Raw genomic sequence first — 17,404 nt, 5'->3', positions numbered from 1 at the left:
CATTCACGGAGTGGATGGAATGAAGGTTTACTTGGAAAGACTCGATTTTGAAGGAGGATGCATGCCCCCCCCCTGCGCCTCAGTCACGCGCCCGGGTCAGCTGCCGTCATCAGAATGATGGAGTGGATGTTGGGGCATTTCCTGTGGAAATAAGACCATTTAGGAATGGTAGATGACTATATGTGAAGTGTGAACCGGGGAATGAAAGTTGGTCTACAACCTTGATCGTCCTTCCTTCATGTGGAAAACACATCACTCTGAAGAGTGAGGACACAATTGCACGTATGCGATAAATATAGTCTCGTCCAAGGAGTAAATTGTAATCTAACGGACCTTGGACTACCATGACGCCCATTTGAACAGTCTTCCCTTCTAATGTGATAGGTACATTAGGAAGAATTCGTAAAGGTCGAGTGGTTTCTCGATGGAAACCTGTAAGGTTTCTCATCTCAGGCAGAAGCAGTGGGGAACCAAGTGCTTCCCAAGTTGTTGAAGAAAGGATACTCACAGGAGATCCCTCATCAATAATTGTACCGGCCATAACCATGCGGTAGACTTGGACTATAATTCGAAATGGTATGGAGGTTGGTAACCGAGGATTGCCTAGTTGATCCCAATTGAAGGAAACAACTAGGTTGCTTGGAGGTGGGACTGGATAGACAGCCGGATATGATTCTGATGGACTTTCTTCCTGGTGCGAAGGAATGAGAGGGATGCTCACTTGATCATTAGAGTCTATGTTGATGAATAGAATTTGGACGGTGGGGTCTTCATTCTTTGCAGTGATAACATCATCTGAGGAGGGAACTTCTGAAGGCAAAACCGGGTCACTTGTAAGCTGGACCTTTTGACTTTTGTCTGGTTTGGATTCAGATGTAAGATCATCTGAGGAGGGAACTTCTGAAGGCAAAACCGGGTCACTTGTAAGCTGGACCTTTTGACTTTTGTCTGGTTTGGATTCAGATGTAAGATCATCTAAGGACGAAACTTCTGTAGGCAAAACCGGGTCACTTGTAAGCTGGACCTTTTGAAAGACCGGGTCAACTGTAATCTGGAACTTTGGACTTTCGTTTGGTTTGGACTCAGGTGGTTCATCCTTGATGATAAAGTGGTGCGTAGATGATGAATGTAAATCAACACTCATTCCGACCAGGGACTGGTCTGGAATAGGCGGAGCACAGCTAGGTTCGGGAAGAGAAGGCTGGACCAAAGAGGAATCATGTTTGATCACTTGGTTAGTGGAGAGATGATCTGCAGTCGCAAAAAGACGCTGATATCCAGCGGGTAGCTGGGGTAAGGGAGCTGACAGACTTTCCAAAAGACGGGAGGCTTCATCCATAAGTGGACAAAGGCGAAGGAGATGATTACCTTCACAAAGTCGACAAGGGAAACGAACCTTCCCTTTTCTCTTACCAACTGATAAGGTATCGTCGATCTGCGACGACAAGGGGTGAGTCGGGTCACGGGACCATATATCTAGGATCCTGGGAATACCAGGACAATCAGAAAGAAAATGGTCCTCCTTGCATAATCGACAAGGAGACTTAGCCTTCCGCGGAGGAGCAGAAGGTGGTTCCATTTCATATATTTTCGTGGTAGATGCGACCTTTCCCTTAGGAGACTTCTTCTTTTTGGTCTTCTTCTTCTTCTTCTTCTTAGCCACCTGGTTACTGAAATCCAAGGTTTCACCAGGCGAAGTAGAAGATGAGGACGCAGCAATAGGCGAAGAAGGGGAGGGGTCCACCTTAGAATCAACATGGTGTTGTTCGGGTGGAGGAGGTGGTGGAACAGGAGTTATCACACTCGAGACCATCGATTTTGAAAACAACCATACGGGTAAACCAACGGTCAACCCAGGCAAAGACAATGTTGCGATATACTGAACACCAACATTTCCAACAGAAGGAAATGGACGAGGGTTCCCATCAGGAGGAACACCTTGGCCGGTGGGCGCCGAGAAGGCTGCCATTGAACGAGAAATAGTCCTACTCAAGCTAACGCAAACAAAATCTAATTGGGTAGATGTTATCGTGGCCAAAAAATTTTAAGACATTGAACTTAACCTTTTCATTTTTTAAGAGTCGAGAAAAGGATAAAAGATGACTCTAGTCTCCTTCGAATATTTAATGAGCACGAAGTGACAAGACGCTCACAGGCACCTTTTCTTTTAGGGAGTCCGAAAAGGATCAAAAGTGACTACTCTGGAGACTCTAGGTAAAAGGTTTACCAAACAATCCGTAAAACTGCTTATACACCTTGGCAATCAGATGAAAGCCAAGGACTTCCCGTACTGCAGTCAATCTTCCCGAATGCTGTGTTCAGTGCATTACGGCTTGTAAGGCGGCAGACTCGGCTTCCTATGGATAAAGGATAATAGCCTAGTGGGGTCTCCCGTATATACGCGACGGTACGTGGGAGCTCAGTCCGTATTGGCACCTATCGTTTCACCATGGAGGAATCACCCAACCACTCGACGATAAACTACCAGGTTTAAAGACGCCGGAACACGTCTCTAACCTAGACCTCTAGAGTATTTGCGTTATGTTCCAATGCATTGTTATGTTCATTGAGTTTATTTTAAAGTTTATCTTCGATTATGTTTCAGTTTTTTGGTCCTACCGTATGTGATATCTCGAAAACTTCTTAAATGCAAACTATATGCCAAAATTATATCATTTGATTCGATGAATTCAATCTATAGGAGGGTTGAGATCTTTACACAAACGAAATGATCACTCAACAAACAACAAAGATCCTAATGCAGCTAATAACAAGAAATGAAATTTTTCTTTTTCTTTTTAATAGCAACAAATAACAATAAATGCTAACTAATATGATGCAAAATATATTTTGTTTTTCTTTCCTTTAAGATGGCATGATGCATTTAAACAAATCTTAAGAGATATGCACAATTCAAGTTCACTCAATGAAATAGAACCAACTCTAAAACACCAAAATGAACTATGCAAGCAAGGAAAAACACAAAGACTTTCAATGAACCATGTAATCTAAGTTCGAATGAAGTCAAGTAAAATCCAAAGAGGCTAGAAGTGAATCACTCAGAGTATAGAAGATCAAGCTTTAACAAATCACTGGATAGGTGCAGAACACAACCAACAAGTTGACTGGATAATCAAGAGATCGAAACTTCCCACAGAAGGCTAGACATGCAAAGTCACTAGATGTTCTAGGGCTGAGACGAAAATCAATAGAAATAAGCAAACAACTGAAGGATAAAGGCTAAACCAGTCAAACAGAGGTTCAACACACTTCCAGAGGCTGTAAGAGATATAAAAAGAGGCTGAAAGAGCTTTCCACCCATACACAGGCAAAATTTATAGGGCTGGCGCGACTGTCAGCCTGCAACTTGCGCTACCAAAGGATTGGCGCGAGTTGCTTTTGAGCAACGTGCGCCAACTGGCACGACTGTCAGAGTAATAACCACGCCAATTAAGCTTTCCGGCTAGAAAAATAAATAATACGACCTCAGGTCGGGTTGACAGTGCTCAAATGGGTCAAACAGTAAAGAATAAACTCAAAACTGACCCAGGAAACTCATTCACTCAAGCAAGCAGAAGAAAATTAACATGCAAGACAAACTCCAAATAGCTTCTCCCCAGCGGAGTCGCCAAATTGTTGGATAGGTAAATCCCCTCTGCGGACAGAGGCGATCCCACTAGCCTAAAACAGAACTAGCCACAATCAAACCACGATGCCACACAAGTTCCTAGTTATGCATTAAAGGTGAATTAAGAAGACCAACCTGGAATCCAATGCTATGGTTGAAGCAGAGTTGATATTCCCGCTCCCTCGCTCCAGCAGATCATAAACGAACACCTGCACATGCAAAGGAAGAGACAGATACCAACATAAAAACTACCAAGGCACAACTATATTTCAGTCAGAAAGTAAATAAATCAACACATCACCATAATAGACAATGAGATTGGAACTATAGTAGCAGTCGCTCATTAATTAATAATAAACAAGAAAAGTTACAACCAAGGTTCTGACGTTGAACCTCTCCTGGCTGGGCGAGCAACTATATGTGTCTTGCAATGCATCTCCTCTCCGGCAGCATAACCTCTCTAGCATTCATTATCACTCATGATAACCACAACTAGCATTCCTCCAAGAACTCAAGAACTCAACATCTAGCACTTCATGACTAGCTTGTCAAATGCATAGAGACAAGCTTATATAGATGAAGAAGGGAGGACGATACAATGAACCGGGACACCTATTGTGGATTAACATTATCCCCAAAAGCCATTAAGGATGGAGATAGGATAGAACTCGACATAAGACTGATTTTTTATCCTCAAAAAGCTCCATGTAATGAAGGAAACAACAGTCGGGCGTGCGTTAAGGCAAAAAGCATGACCAAACTTGGTTGGCGCGACTGTTGCTCTAAGACAGAGTGCCAATGGTCGCGCCCTCTTTCGAGGATCTCCATGATTGGCGCGGGCAAGATACTATGGACCTGCGCCAATGGAAAAAGAGCACTTTTCAGGGATAATCTGTAGAAGGTGTCTTCAGGGAACATGAAGTACATACTCAGGGGAACATAATGCAAGTGTTTTTAGACTTTGTCACTTCTTATAACTCCCAGGATGAGTCCTCCAAAGTACGACAAGAGGAGTAAAAGGGATGGTGACAAATTACTGTGTAACAGGCTCCATAACCCAACTTTTAGAAGACCAGGCCACAGGAGAGGGTGAAGAAGAAACTAATGACGCTAAAGAGGAAGAATCCCCTCCCAACAATGATGCTCCTTCCACTTTGTTATCCTTCGAAGTCATCCGCGGAGGAGAAGTTATGACTACTCAAGAGGCCATCATGAAGGACGCCCCTCCCCCACAGCTTCCCAAAAGATACAGTCTTAGGAGTAAGGGACCTGTGTCAGATTCTATGCTAGAAGATAAGAAAAGGGCTCTATTAAGAATGATTCTTCCACCCATTAACACTATCTAACCATCCAACCTTCTCCCCAAAGGGACAACTAACCTAAGCCATAAGGAGTCCCCAATAGTTGGCAAAGGGGACACATCCACACCTAAACCTTTGACCAAAGGGGTTACAACTAAACCCACCTCGTTATCGCAACGCTCATTGGAAGACACTTCGTCCATAGACTTGGATTACAATATTATCGAGGAGATGAACAAGACACAAGCTAACATCTCATTGTATGAGTTGTGCATTTTAAAAGTCAACATGAGTTGATCGTGAATACCTTTTCCACGTCTCCCTCCCCTTCAAAATATCCCTTGTCAATCAGGACCAACTCCTCAAGCTGATCCCAAGCCGTGATTGACCTACAAGCCATTGTAAATGCCGTAAATGCAGACTCGAGAGGTTCAACTCCTCTTTTCCTCTTGACCTTCGAGATGTTCAACTACAATGTGCACAAATTCCTCATTGAATTCGGTGCATCAACCAACTTCATGTCCTAGTCAGTCTGCAAGAAGCTAAACATCCAGCTTGAAAAACCGGATGCTAAAATCATCCAGTTGGATGGGTCCCAGGTCCTAGTCATTGGTGAGTTGAATAATGTTATTATTAGGTTGTCTTATGATTCTCAGGTGCATCACTGCATTGACATCATTGTTGTAGACATCCAAAAAGCCTACAGGTTTCTCCTTAACACAGATTGGTCCTGCAATCTTCAAGGTTGCCTCGCCATAGATTCACCTCACTTATGGCTACCCTACAAAGGAAGGAATAATCAAATTAGAGTCAACAGTGAGCCTTGCATGAAACACACTGTGATTGATCTTGAGGTCTCTAACGAGCTGATTAGCTACGCCCAAGAGGAGTTGTGGGTGTGTTTTCTCGACACATTATTTGGTTGCTATCAGTCCCAAACTTCGACGGTTCCTCTGGATGCCCAGTTGGAACTCCCATTGCGAACCCCGACCAATAAAAATGAAATATGTGCGTTAAAATTGCACACTCTAGACCCACCCATCCTCATTGTTGGAATCTGGACATTGTATTATGATGGATCCAAGGCTCACGACGGAGTTGGAGTAGGTTGTGTCCTGGTAGACCCCAAAGCGAACAAAATCTTTATTTCTTCCAGGTTAGAGTTCCAATGCACTAACAACATTGAAGAAAATTAGGCATTAAATCTTGGCCTCAAGAAATCCATAGATCTAAAGGCGGAGTGTCTAAAGGTAATCATATATTCTGAAATAATTACAAGATAGGTTCATTGTTTGTCACCTCACCTCAAGAATTACTAGCAAGAGGTATAATGGGGTTTGATAAAATCATTTGAAGATTTCAATATTATTTATGTTCCTATATTTAATAATGTCATCGTTAACACTTTGGCCAATGCAACAACCACATTCACGCCCCTTAGGGATGGATTTTCAATTGAAATTATTTATAAACCGGTTGTGCCTAATAACATAAATAACTTACACATTTTCAATGATGACCAGTAGATACTGAAGTTCATGACAAATGCATAAGTGTTTAAAGGCACATCCATCGAGGACGAGGAACATAAAAGATCCCTACAGGAAGAAGCAGACTCACGAAAAGGAAACCCTATACCCAAAGGAGTGGTCACCTTAGAGAAATTGTTTGTTTTGGTTGTGGAGCCTGATTATCTTCTTTATTCAGAGGTATCGCCACATTGGACCCCATTTCGTAATTTGGCATCAATGCTGCCCATTTATGTGTGCCACCAAGGAGGTCCCATGGTGTTGGGGGCAACGCCCCCGAAACTAAAAAATAGATGTAAAATTGCCGTGTAAAATTTTGTAATTTCATAGTCAATCTGGGTCATTCATTAGGCAAAAATATGATGGTAGAACTTATGTTTAATTTAGGGTTTTTTTCCCCTAGAAGGCAACCCCTAGCTATATATGAGGGAATTGTATTGCGGCTATGTAGATGTGTATTTTGAAAGAGAAAAAGAGAGGAGATTGTGTGAGAGTGAAGAGGGAATTACAACGGATCTACTTTAGGTTGTCTCTCTTCATTTTTTTGGATAATATAAAAGGAAGGACTAGTTGTTTCTCAGTGGACGTAGCCCAAGTTGGGTGAACCAAGTATATCTCTACCTCTCTTTTTTTATGTGTTTTCTGTGTTTATATTTCTGCAATATTTTATGTGTTTCATTGCTCTGTAATATATCATTTTCTAACAGTTTGATATACAGAATCATTTCCAAGGCCCGCCAAACACTAAGACCAACATTTCCACCATCTCGCATGAACAAATCCACCTTAGAACTGAATCTAATCCCAAATTTTTCAACATAGGGATAGGATCTCCCCCGAGGAAATACAAGCTCTTATAATTCTGTTTAAGAGGTATTGAGACATTTTCGGTTGGACATAAGATGACCTGAAAACATATGATACACGGATCATCCAACATGTCATTCCTACAAAAGAAGGGACCAAATCATTTCAGCAAACGTTAAGGAAGGTGCATCCCACATTAGAACCCCTTATCTAGAAGGAACTCAAGAAGTTTTTGGATGCTCACATTATCTTCAAGGTTAGGTACTCCACTTGAGTATCAAATTTGGTCCCAGTACAAAAGAAATCTAGAGAGATTTGTTTATGCGTCAATTTCTAGAACCTCAATCGGGCATCAGAAAAAGACAACTACCTAATTCCTTTCATAGAGCAGATTCTGCAAATTGTCTGAGGATCAAAAATTTTCTCCTTGTTGGATGGATTCTTTGGCTATAATCAATTCCTAGTAGCGAACCAAACCAGATCAAAACAACGTTCAAAACAAAGTGGGGAACATTTGCATTCAGTTGTATTCCCTTCAGACTGATCAATGTCGGTGCAACGTTCCAAAGAGAAATGGATATCACATTCTTGGGTTTAAAGGGCAAAAGTGTAGTGGTATACCTTGAGGATGTCACTATTTTCTCAAAGAAAAGGGCTGACCACCTACACCATTTGAAGCAGATTCTTGAAGGGTGCCGGAAATATGCAATCTCTCTCAATCCGAAAAAGAGCATATTCATAGTTTCTGAGGGAAGCCTCCTCTGACATATCATCACTGAAGATGGAATCATTATTGAGCCCGATTGCGTAAAGGCTATAGCACAAGTTCCTCCACCGAGTAGCAAAAAAGGTATGCAGCCTTTCCTTGGTAAAATCAATTTTCTTCGCAAATTTATTTCAGATTTTGTGCAAATTTTCAAACCTTTGCAGAATATGATAAAGAAAGATTTGGTCTTCAAATGGAATCAAGACAAAAAGGAGTATTTTGATTTCATGAAGAGAGCGATTGCTGAGCCCCTTCGCTTTTCAACCTGGATTTCAGTAAGGATTTTATCTTATACACTTTAGCCTCAGACTCGTCCTTGGTTGTAGTCCTCACAGAAAAGGATTGAAACCATGATGAATGTCCTATATCCTTCATGAGCACAAGGTTTCAAGGCACATAAATAAATTACCCGAACATCGATAAGCAGGCATATTTTCTCTACAAAGAAGTGAAACACTTTAGACCATATATTCTAAAAAACCACGTCATAGTAATGGTCCGGCACCTGGCCGTCAGATGACTGTTCGTCCAACAAGAGCTAGGAGAAAGGAGAGCCAACTCGATGACCTCCCTCGAAGAGTATGATTTGGATTTCAAACCTTCACATACAGTGAAAGGACATGGGCTTTTTAAACTAACCGTCGAGGCGGTAGATCAATAGGGTTCAGAGGCAGAAGGTTGGGAGCATGAGATCAAAATGTACCAGAATGAGCTACTCGGCTCACATGATCCCTCATCATGGTACTCTGACCTGAAGCAATACCTAGTGCAAGGGTCTCTACCGCATACTTTGTCCGCCAAGCAGAAGAGAGCCATCAGACTCAAGGTTGCCTTGTATCAAATAGTTCATGGAAATCTATTCAGAAAGCACCACCTCAACGCACTACTAATATGTTTGGAATATGACGAAGTTGAGCGAGTGCTGAAGGGACTACACGATGGACTAGTGGTAGGTCACTATGCGAGCGACACCATTGCCCATAAGATCATGCGGGAACGCTTCTACTAGCACACACTCTTCAAGGATGCGCATGCCTATGTTTGAAAGTGTCCCATATGTCAAAAACATGTAGGCAGATAGGTTAGATCATCTACCCTGATCCAAACCATAGTAGTAGAGGAGCCTTTCCAACAATGGGGTTTGGATGTCATTGGAGAGATCATGCCGAACTCCTCAAAACAACATAGGTATATACTCATGACCACCGACTATTTCACCAGTGGGTGGAGGCAATCCCATTGCGGAAAATCAATGACGATGAGGTAATATCTTTCATCAATCAATACATCATTGCCAGGTTTGGTGTCTGTTGGGCTCCAAAAATGTCATACAAATATCACTCATTACCATACATTTTTCACCTATGCTTCCATTATATCACTCACTATTCACCACCTTGTCACTCCATTTTCCCTACTATTCGCCATTAATGGGTCTCATTTATATTTTCCAAATATTGTTTATTTTTAAGCATTTTTGAGAGAAATTATTGATTAAATATTATAAAATAATATATTTTACTTTATATATGGAAAGTGGGTTGTTTTTGTGACATGTGTAGGTTCCAAGGAAGCTTCCAAGACACTTTTATGTGGCCTTGAAGGATCAAATTCGAATTTGAGAAGATAAACCTCATGGAGAAGATCATGATCTCATGGAGAAGATCAAGGACAAAAGGGGGTTATGTGTTTAGATGGTTGAGAAATGTATGGAACTAAAGAGAGATTAGTGGATCATCATTATGAGTTTGTTATCTCATCCCATTGTATAAATAGGAGTACCTCCTCCATTCCAAGGGGAGGACTCTTGGAGCATGTATCCAACTTATGATGGAATAGAATAAAGCTTCATTTTACATAAATTTCCATTATATAGTTTTAGATATAAGTTGTCTTAGTGTAGTAAATGGAATAATTTGTCACTTTGTTCTTAAGAGAATTGAGCTCACTCTAAAAGGCTGAAAAAAACATTTTATTTCATAATAGATCTTATTTCATTGCTTAGATGTTTGAGGATTTGTTTGTGATTGATGAATGAGTTTTAAATTAAAATCTTATCAAGCATATGAGGGAACAACCAAGGGTCTAAGTTAGGCTCTCCCTCCATTTGATTTGCATGATAATTGAAATTCATTCTTTTGCTTTTATGTTTCAAGTTATTTCATTTCTTATGCTTACGAATGAATCTTAGTTTAGTTTGGATCAGTATATGAGGGGACATCAAGCGACTAAGTTAGTCTTTCTCTCTATTTGAATCTGCACAACAATTAAAGTTCATTCTCTTGTCTTTATTTCAAGTTTCTAGTTTTATGTAATCAATGATTTCTTTTCAATCTATGATACTATAGGGAAGGACAACTAGGACCTCCTTAATTAGGAGCTTCTTCCCTTGCATATTATATTGAATCATAAATAATTTAGTTAGACATAGAGTTAGTTGCCTACTCCTGCATATATTTTGCTGGAACCATCACAAGCTTACGAGTTTCCCTGGTTGATAATTTAATGAAAGCAATTTAAGCAATTAAACTGCCCAACATTTTGGCGCCGTTGCCGGGGATGGTGCTAAGGGATTAGGCATTAGGAATTTAATTGAGTACTAGTATTTTTCTTTAGAAAAACTAACTTGTGAAACCTGGTTACAGTAGGATCTTCACAAAGGAGTTCAAGTTTGAGTTTTCTAATGTTTTAGTATTTAGCTAGTTTTAAATTCAGTTTTTTTAAAACTCCTCCCTGCATAAATAAAAACAAATCAAGCGATTAGTATGCTCTCTTCCTGCGCTTCGTACGATCAGGAAGATCAGAAAATATATTGATTTATTTCAAATAAAAATATTCTTGCTGGAGAACTAATCTGCAATGCGACAATAAAGAATTTTGTGAATGAGAAAAAAAACATCTTTAAATTTTTAGATGAAATTTAGTTTTTTTAATTTTAGATTTAAAAAATAAAATTTCCACAAAATAATAATAATATATATATCATATATATACATATTATTATTAAAAAATAAAATAAAATAAACTAACCATTTTTGTTAGATATTTTTAAAAAAATGCAAAACATTAAATTAAAAAAAAAACATTAAAAACAAAACAAAATAATTAAAAAAAAAACAAAACAATTAAAAAAAAGTTTTGTGAATAAAAAAATCATCTTTGCCAAGGTTTCAGACGAGAACGCAGAAGCTAGCGCAAGTGCAGGTTCTGCTTGACCAACTCGGGCTCTGTGGCACGGCCAAGACGATCATCGGCGACGAAGGGTGTCCGTTGGTATTGATATAATCCATGATCCAATTTTGCTGTTCTTGGACGAACCAACCTCTGGGTTGAATTCCACAAGTGCTTTCATGGTTGTCAAGGTGCTGCAGCGTATTGCCCAGACGGGGAGCATCGTGATTCTTTCCATTCACCAGCCAAGCTACCGGATTCTTGGACTGCTGGACTGGCTCATTTTGCTGGCACACGGGGAGGCGATTTTTAGCGGCTCGCCAAGTCGGCTGAGTTTTTTTTTATGGAATTCGGGCACCCAATACCGGAAAACGAGAACAGCACGGAATTCACCCTAGATTTAACGCAAGAACTGGATGCCTCTCCAGAATCAAGCCGCTGGTCGAATTCTTTAAAGCCTGGCGAAAGACGGCAAGCTATGGCGAAATTGCAGAAAACGTCACCGGAATTATGAGCCTCAAGGAAGCCATTGGCGCCAGCATAGCCAGAGGAAAACTGGTTTCCGCTAACCATCATGGCGAGAATGACAATCAAGGTGCTATGATCCCTGCCGCCGCCAATTCCGGCGAGGTTGCTAATTTCGCGAATCTGTCGTGGGTCGAAATCGTCGTTCTGATGAAGAGAGCGTTCACCAACATCCGCCGGACGCCGGAGCTTTTCATGATGCGATTGGGGACGGTCATGGTTATTGGATTCCTTCTAGCGACGATATTCTAGAACCTTGATAAAAGCTCCAAAGGAATTCAAGAACGGCTCAGCTTCTTTGCCTTGGCAATATCGACTACCTTCGATACCTGCGCTGACGCCCTGCCAATTTTCCTGCAGGAGCACTACATCTTCATGCGGGAAACCGCGTACAACGCCTACAGGAGATCCTCCTACGTCTTAGCCCACACCCTCATCTTTATTCTGCAGCTCACAATCCTAGCCACAGCCTTTGCCGTGACCACATTCTGGGCCGTGGGGCTCGCCGGCGGAGCATCCGGCGTTTTCTTCTTCCTTCTCGCCACCATTGCCTCATTTTGGGCTGCCAATTCCTTCGTCACGTTCCTCTCCAGCGCGGTTTCGAATCTCATGATCACCTACACGATCGTCGTGGCTCCGCTCGCTTATTTCCTGCTCCTCAGCGGCTTTTTCATCAACAGAGACCGAATTCCGCCCTATTGGATCTGGTTTCACTACATTTCCCTCATCAAGCATCCCTACGAGGCCGTCCTGCAAAACGAGTTCGACAATCCTCACGCCTGCTTCGCCAGAGAAACCCAGGTCTTTGAGAACACGCCCATATCGCACCTCAGCCCTCAGCTCCAGCAATCATTTCTCAACCTTCTGAAAACCACCAGCAACATCGACATCACGCCCACCACCTGCGTCACGACGGGAGTCGATATTCTGCAATCACAGGATCTCTGTACGTGACACTAGCCTGGGGAGTCCTGTTCCGAATTTTATTCTACATTTCTCTGCTTCTCGAAAGCAAGAACAAACGCCACTGATATTTGACCGCTCCGCATTACTCTATGTTGATGGATTGTGGTCGCCAATGTCACATGGTTCGGGTTCGAGTTCGGGTTCGACAATGATTAGGTTCTGTTTGAGTTCGAATGTTTTGATGAAGTTCGCCATTAGGTTCGTCTATATATATATATATATATATATATATATATATATAGGATAAAATAGTAAGAAATCAACATCAGTAAACATAAAAAATGTTATCACGGACATGGAAACTGCAAGGATAAATTACAAGCTTGAGTTGTGACATGAAGTTATGAGTTTGGATCTATGGACTTGGTCAATGGCTATGAGGTTCGATGAGGTTCGCCGAACCTCAAGTTTTTTTTAAGGTTCGCCAAAATTCGAACCTCAAGGTTAAAGTTCGACAAACCTTGTGACATAGGTGGTCGCTGAAATAATTGGTCCAATTACAGCTGGAGCAGGGGCCGAGTTATCCTCAGAGTTTCCTCCAACCGTGGCGGCCAAGAACAACAAAATATGGACAACTGTACCCAATGCAAAATCTACCACAGCCATTCAACGCAGAATCTACCCTTCAATCCTGCGTCTTGTTTTGTGTTTACGTTTGTTTGCATTTATTTTAATTTGGATTTATTTTTGTTACATATTGTTATATATTTAGTTTTAAATTGTTTTGATTTAGTTACAGATTTTTACGTTTGTTACGTTGTTATAATATATTAATTATATTAATATAATTGTAATTTGTTATTAATTGTTATATTTTTAATTGTAATATGTTATATGAGTTTGTTATTTAATGTTTATAATGTTATTTACGTAATTTGTTAATTATAATATTTGTTGTATATATATTTGTTAAGTTATTTAATTGTTATTAAATAATTGTTATGATGTTAGGATATATATTAATGTATGATTGTATTAATAAATTGTTTTATAATGTTAGGTTAGAATTGTTATTGTTATGTTATGATTGTTATCAGTTTTTTTTTTTTTTTTTTAAATTTAAAAAAAAATTGTTATATGTTTTGAAACCATTATTGTTTAGAAGGATTTAAAGGGTGAATATTGGCAGGTGAAGGATATTGGCATTTTTATCAAACAACACTTTGATGGTAGAATTATGAGAATTACAAAAACTGGATGAAACTGCAAGAGTTGATACAAGTACAAAAATTAAAAGAATTTAAAAAATTTCCACAAAATTCACACAGGTTTGAAAATAAATAATGGAACATTTGGAAGAATAATTTAAAAGAACATTTGGTGGATTATTTAAATGCTAATTAACTTGCTTAGAGTTGGCAATTTGATATTGTTGTATGCTTTTATAACGTACTAATCTGCAGGACACAACAAATCTATAATGCCAAACTTTTCGCCATGCACAAAAGTTAGCTGACAAAAACAGGGAGTATTACTTTTCATGGTTATGTTTAAGAATGAATGGGTTGCTTTTAATATCATGATTAAGTCAATTTCAACACTTTTATTGTCCTTAATTTGTTTTATTTGGTATGAAATTTTTGCGTAAGAATCATGAAAAAATTGGCCATTTCTTCTAGAGCACACTTATGTTTTCTTTGTGCCAAGTTTTTTTTACAGGTTACAGGATAATCAAGTGATCATAAGGAGATTACATTGTGACGACAATTGGTTTTCCAAAGACTAAATTCATGAAAAATTCTAATGACAAATCCAACTCTACAACCACTCCTTTGCAACTCCCTTTTTGCAAAAGATTTTGAATTCCACCAATTGTCAAACCATAAAGCATGACCTTTCCATATCCATTTTTCACAGCAAGAGTTCTTATTCATACACCATGCATTTCCTTACATCCATTCCTTACAAGCTTATTGTCATTTTCCATGTCATTACCATTCCCCTTCATTTCCGCAAATAAAACCCTACTTCTATGGATATCATTGAGTCAAAGTCCTAGAGTCCAATTAACTTTGTAAAAACACCTAGAGGCTTGCATGCCTTAATGGCAAGTACTCTTGCCAATGAACAATGGGAGTACATTAATATCCCTTGTTCGTTGGATCTTGTAGGTGACTCGACCACGACAAATTTATTCGTACCTACAAAGATGTGTTAGGCATCCTGACTCCCATTGGAATCAATGGTGGGAGCTCTTGTGTTGGCTAGGGGCATTCATTAACGGCCACTAAGTCAATAACTTCTTGCTATGTTCGACATCGACACATTTAATCACATAGTAAGATTTGTGCCATCGAGCGTTGAAGACTTGAAGACCCATATTTTGTAGCAGATGAAGCCAATTTCCTTTCATTGTTTTTCAGTTTGTCATCACTTGAGGACAAGTCAATAAATAAGGCTGGGGGGGAAATGTAACTTATATATATTTTGTATACCTTCCAAGCCTTATAGATTTTCAGCCATATTCAGCAGACTCATCAGATTCATCATCCAGCAGCAGAGGATCCAGCAGCAGATACGACTTTCAGCCATGTTCAGCAGACTCCTCAGATTCATCATCTAGTAGCAGAGGATCCAACAGCCGATACGACAATACAGATCCATCTTTCATCCACAACTTGAAGAAGAAGCTTCAGATTAGAATTGTGGCAGCTGAACATGCATGATTCATCCACGTCCTTAGGTAAGTAAGGTATGATCTTTTCTAACCTTTAATCTTGAAATTATTTTTAGATGCTAAAATGATGATATTTGGAAAATATTCCACTATTTTACTATTTCCTTTCTCATTAAAAATTGCCAAAAACCATCAGTTGGGGAGGGGGGAATTTCACACTTCATTTTTTTTTTCCTCATTCATATTACATCTTAACCCACATAGTCTTCCCACAATAAAAACTACTACAAAATGATGAGCATATGATTGATCTCAACAAAGTAAAACATGATTGTAAACACAAGAACCAATCATTAAAAAGAGATCTCAACAAAGTAAATAATGATTGTAACACAAGAACCAATAATTAAAATATGTAAATGCTTTGCAAACAAACAAAAGTTATCCAAAGATGTGCAAAGTTAAAAGGAGGTCCATGATTGAAATATGTTTGTTACACAAGAACCAAACATATTGTAAAAGGAAGCTCATTTAAGAATCAAATCAAATAAGTCATTGTAGTAGCTTGCATGAGGACATGCAAGAGCTTCAGTTGGGGAGTATGTTGGGCTCCAAAAATGTCATACAAATATCACTCATTACCATACATTTTTCACCTATGCTTCCATTATATCACTCACTATTCACCACCTTGTCACTCCATTCTCCCTACTATTCACCATTAATGGGTCTCATTTATATTTTCCAAATATTGTTTATTTTTAAGCATTTTTGAGAGAAATTCTTGATTAAATATTAGAAAATAATATATTTTACTTTATATATGGAAAGTGGGTTGTTTTTGTGACATGTGTAGGTTCCAAGGAAGCTTCCAAGACACCTTTATGTGGCCTTGAAGGATTAAATTCGAATTTGAGAAGATAAACCTCATGGAGAAGATCAAGGACAAAAGGGGGTTATGTGTCTAGATGGTTGAGAAATGTATGGAACTAAAGAGAGATTAGTGGATCATCATTATGAGTTTGTTATCTCATCCCATTGTATAAATAGGAGTACCTCCTCCATTCCAAGGGGAGGACTCTTGGAGCATGTATCCAACTTATGATGGAATAGAATAAAGCTTCATTTTACATAAATTTCCATTATATAGTTTTAGATATAAGTTGTCTTAGTGTAGTAAATGGAATAATTTGTCACTTTGTTCTTAAGAGAATTGAGCTCACTCTAAAAGGATGAAAGAAACATTTTATTTCATAATATATCTTATTTCATTGCTTAGATGTTTGAGGATTTGTTTGTGATTGATGAATGAGTTTTAAATTAAAATCTTATCAAGCATATGAGGGAACAACCAAGGGTCTAAGTTAGGCTCTCCCTCCATTTGATTTGCATGATAATTGAAATTCATTTTTTTGCTTTTATGTTTCAAGTTATTTCATTTCTTATGCTTACGAATGAATCCTAGTTTAGTTTGGATCAGTATTTGAGGGGACATGATCCGGATTTAAACAGGAACGCAATAGATTACAGAGATAACCATAAATACAGAGATGCAATAACCATAAACACATATATGCAGCGGAAATAATGATTCATTTCATTAATGGAAAATACTGGATACAACCAGAAATGGAAATAAACCAGCTAGGGCGATGGTAGCTATCTCTGAGAAGAGATGTGCGGCTACATGCCTCTGAACTGTTCCGAACTGTATTACAATGAGGCTCGAAGGCCTATTTATTGTTGAGAAACAATGGAAAACCCTTCACATCCCGAAACCTAACCCTAGAAGATGAAACGCCAAATTGTGGGCCCCGTTTGGGTAAATTGGTACATCAATTTCCCGGGGTCGTAACTTTGGCATACGATCTCCGTTTGATGCGTACAATAGCTCGTTAGAAAGATCTATCCGAGCACTACCACTTTGGGAAGGGCAACATCGGTCTATAGACCCATGTTGCCCCCAGATTCCCAAAAAAACGTCGTTTAGGGCCTCAAAACGGCTCCGGAAGTTCAGGACCCGAAAAACTGCTAAAAATAGTAAGTTGTGCTACAATTAAGGAAACTGAAAAGACTGAAAGAGACAGTTGTGGG

At 39.4% G+C, this 17,404-nt stretch overlaps 1 pseudogene; it reads left to right on the top strand.

Annotated features, from left to right (window-relative positions):
• The first annotated feature begins 11,181 nt into the window (after nt 1-11,181).
• Nucleotides 11,182-12,758, top strand: LOC149220852 (ABC transporter G family member 2 pseudogene; annotated as a pseudogene).
• The last annotated feature ends 4,646 nt before the right edge of the window (nt 12,759-17,404 follow it).

This window comes from Pinus tabuliformis, chromosome Q (genome assembly GCF_031772625.1).
Source record: "Pinus tabuliformis cultivar Carrire ecotype Pingquan chromosome Q, CPIR1, whole genome shotgun sequence".
Taxonomy (NCBI): Eukaryota; Viridiplantae; Streptophyta; class Pinopsida; order Pinales; family Pinaceae; genus Pinus; species Pinus tabuliformis.
This window is presented reverse-complemented; position numbering and strand designations above follow the sequence as displayed.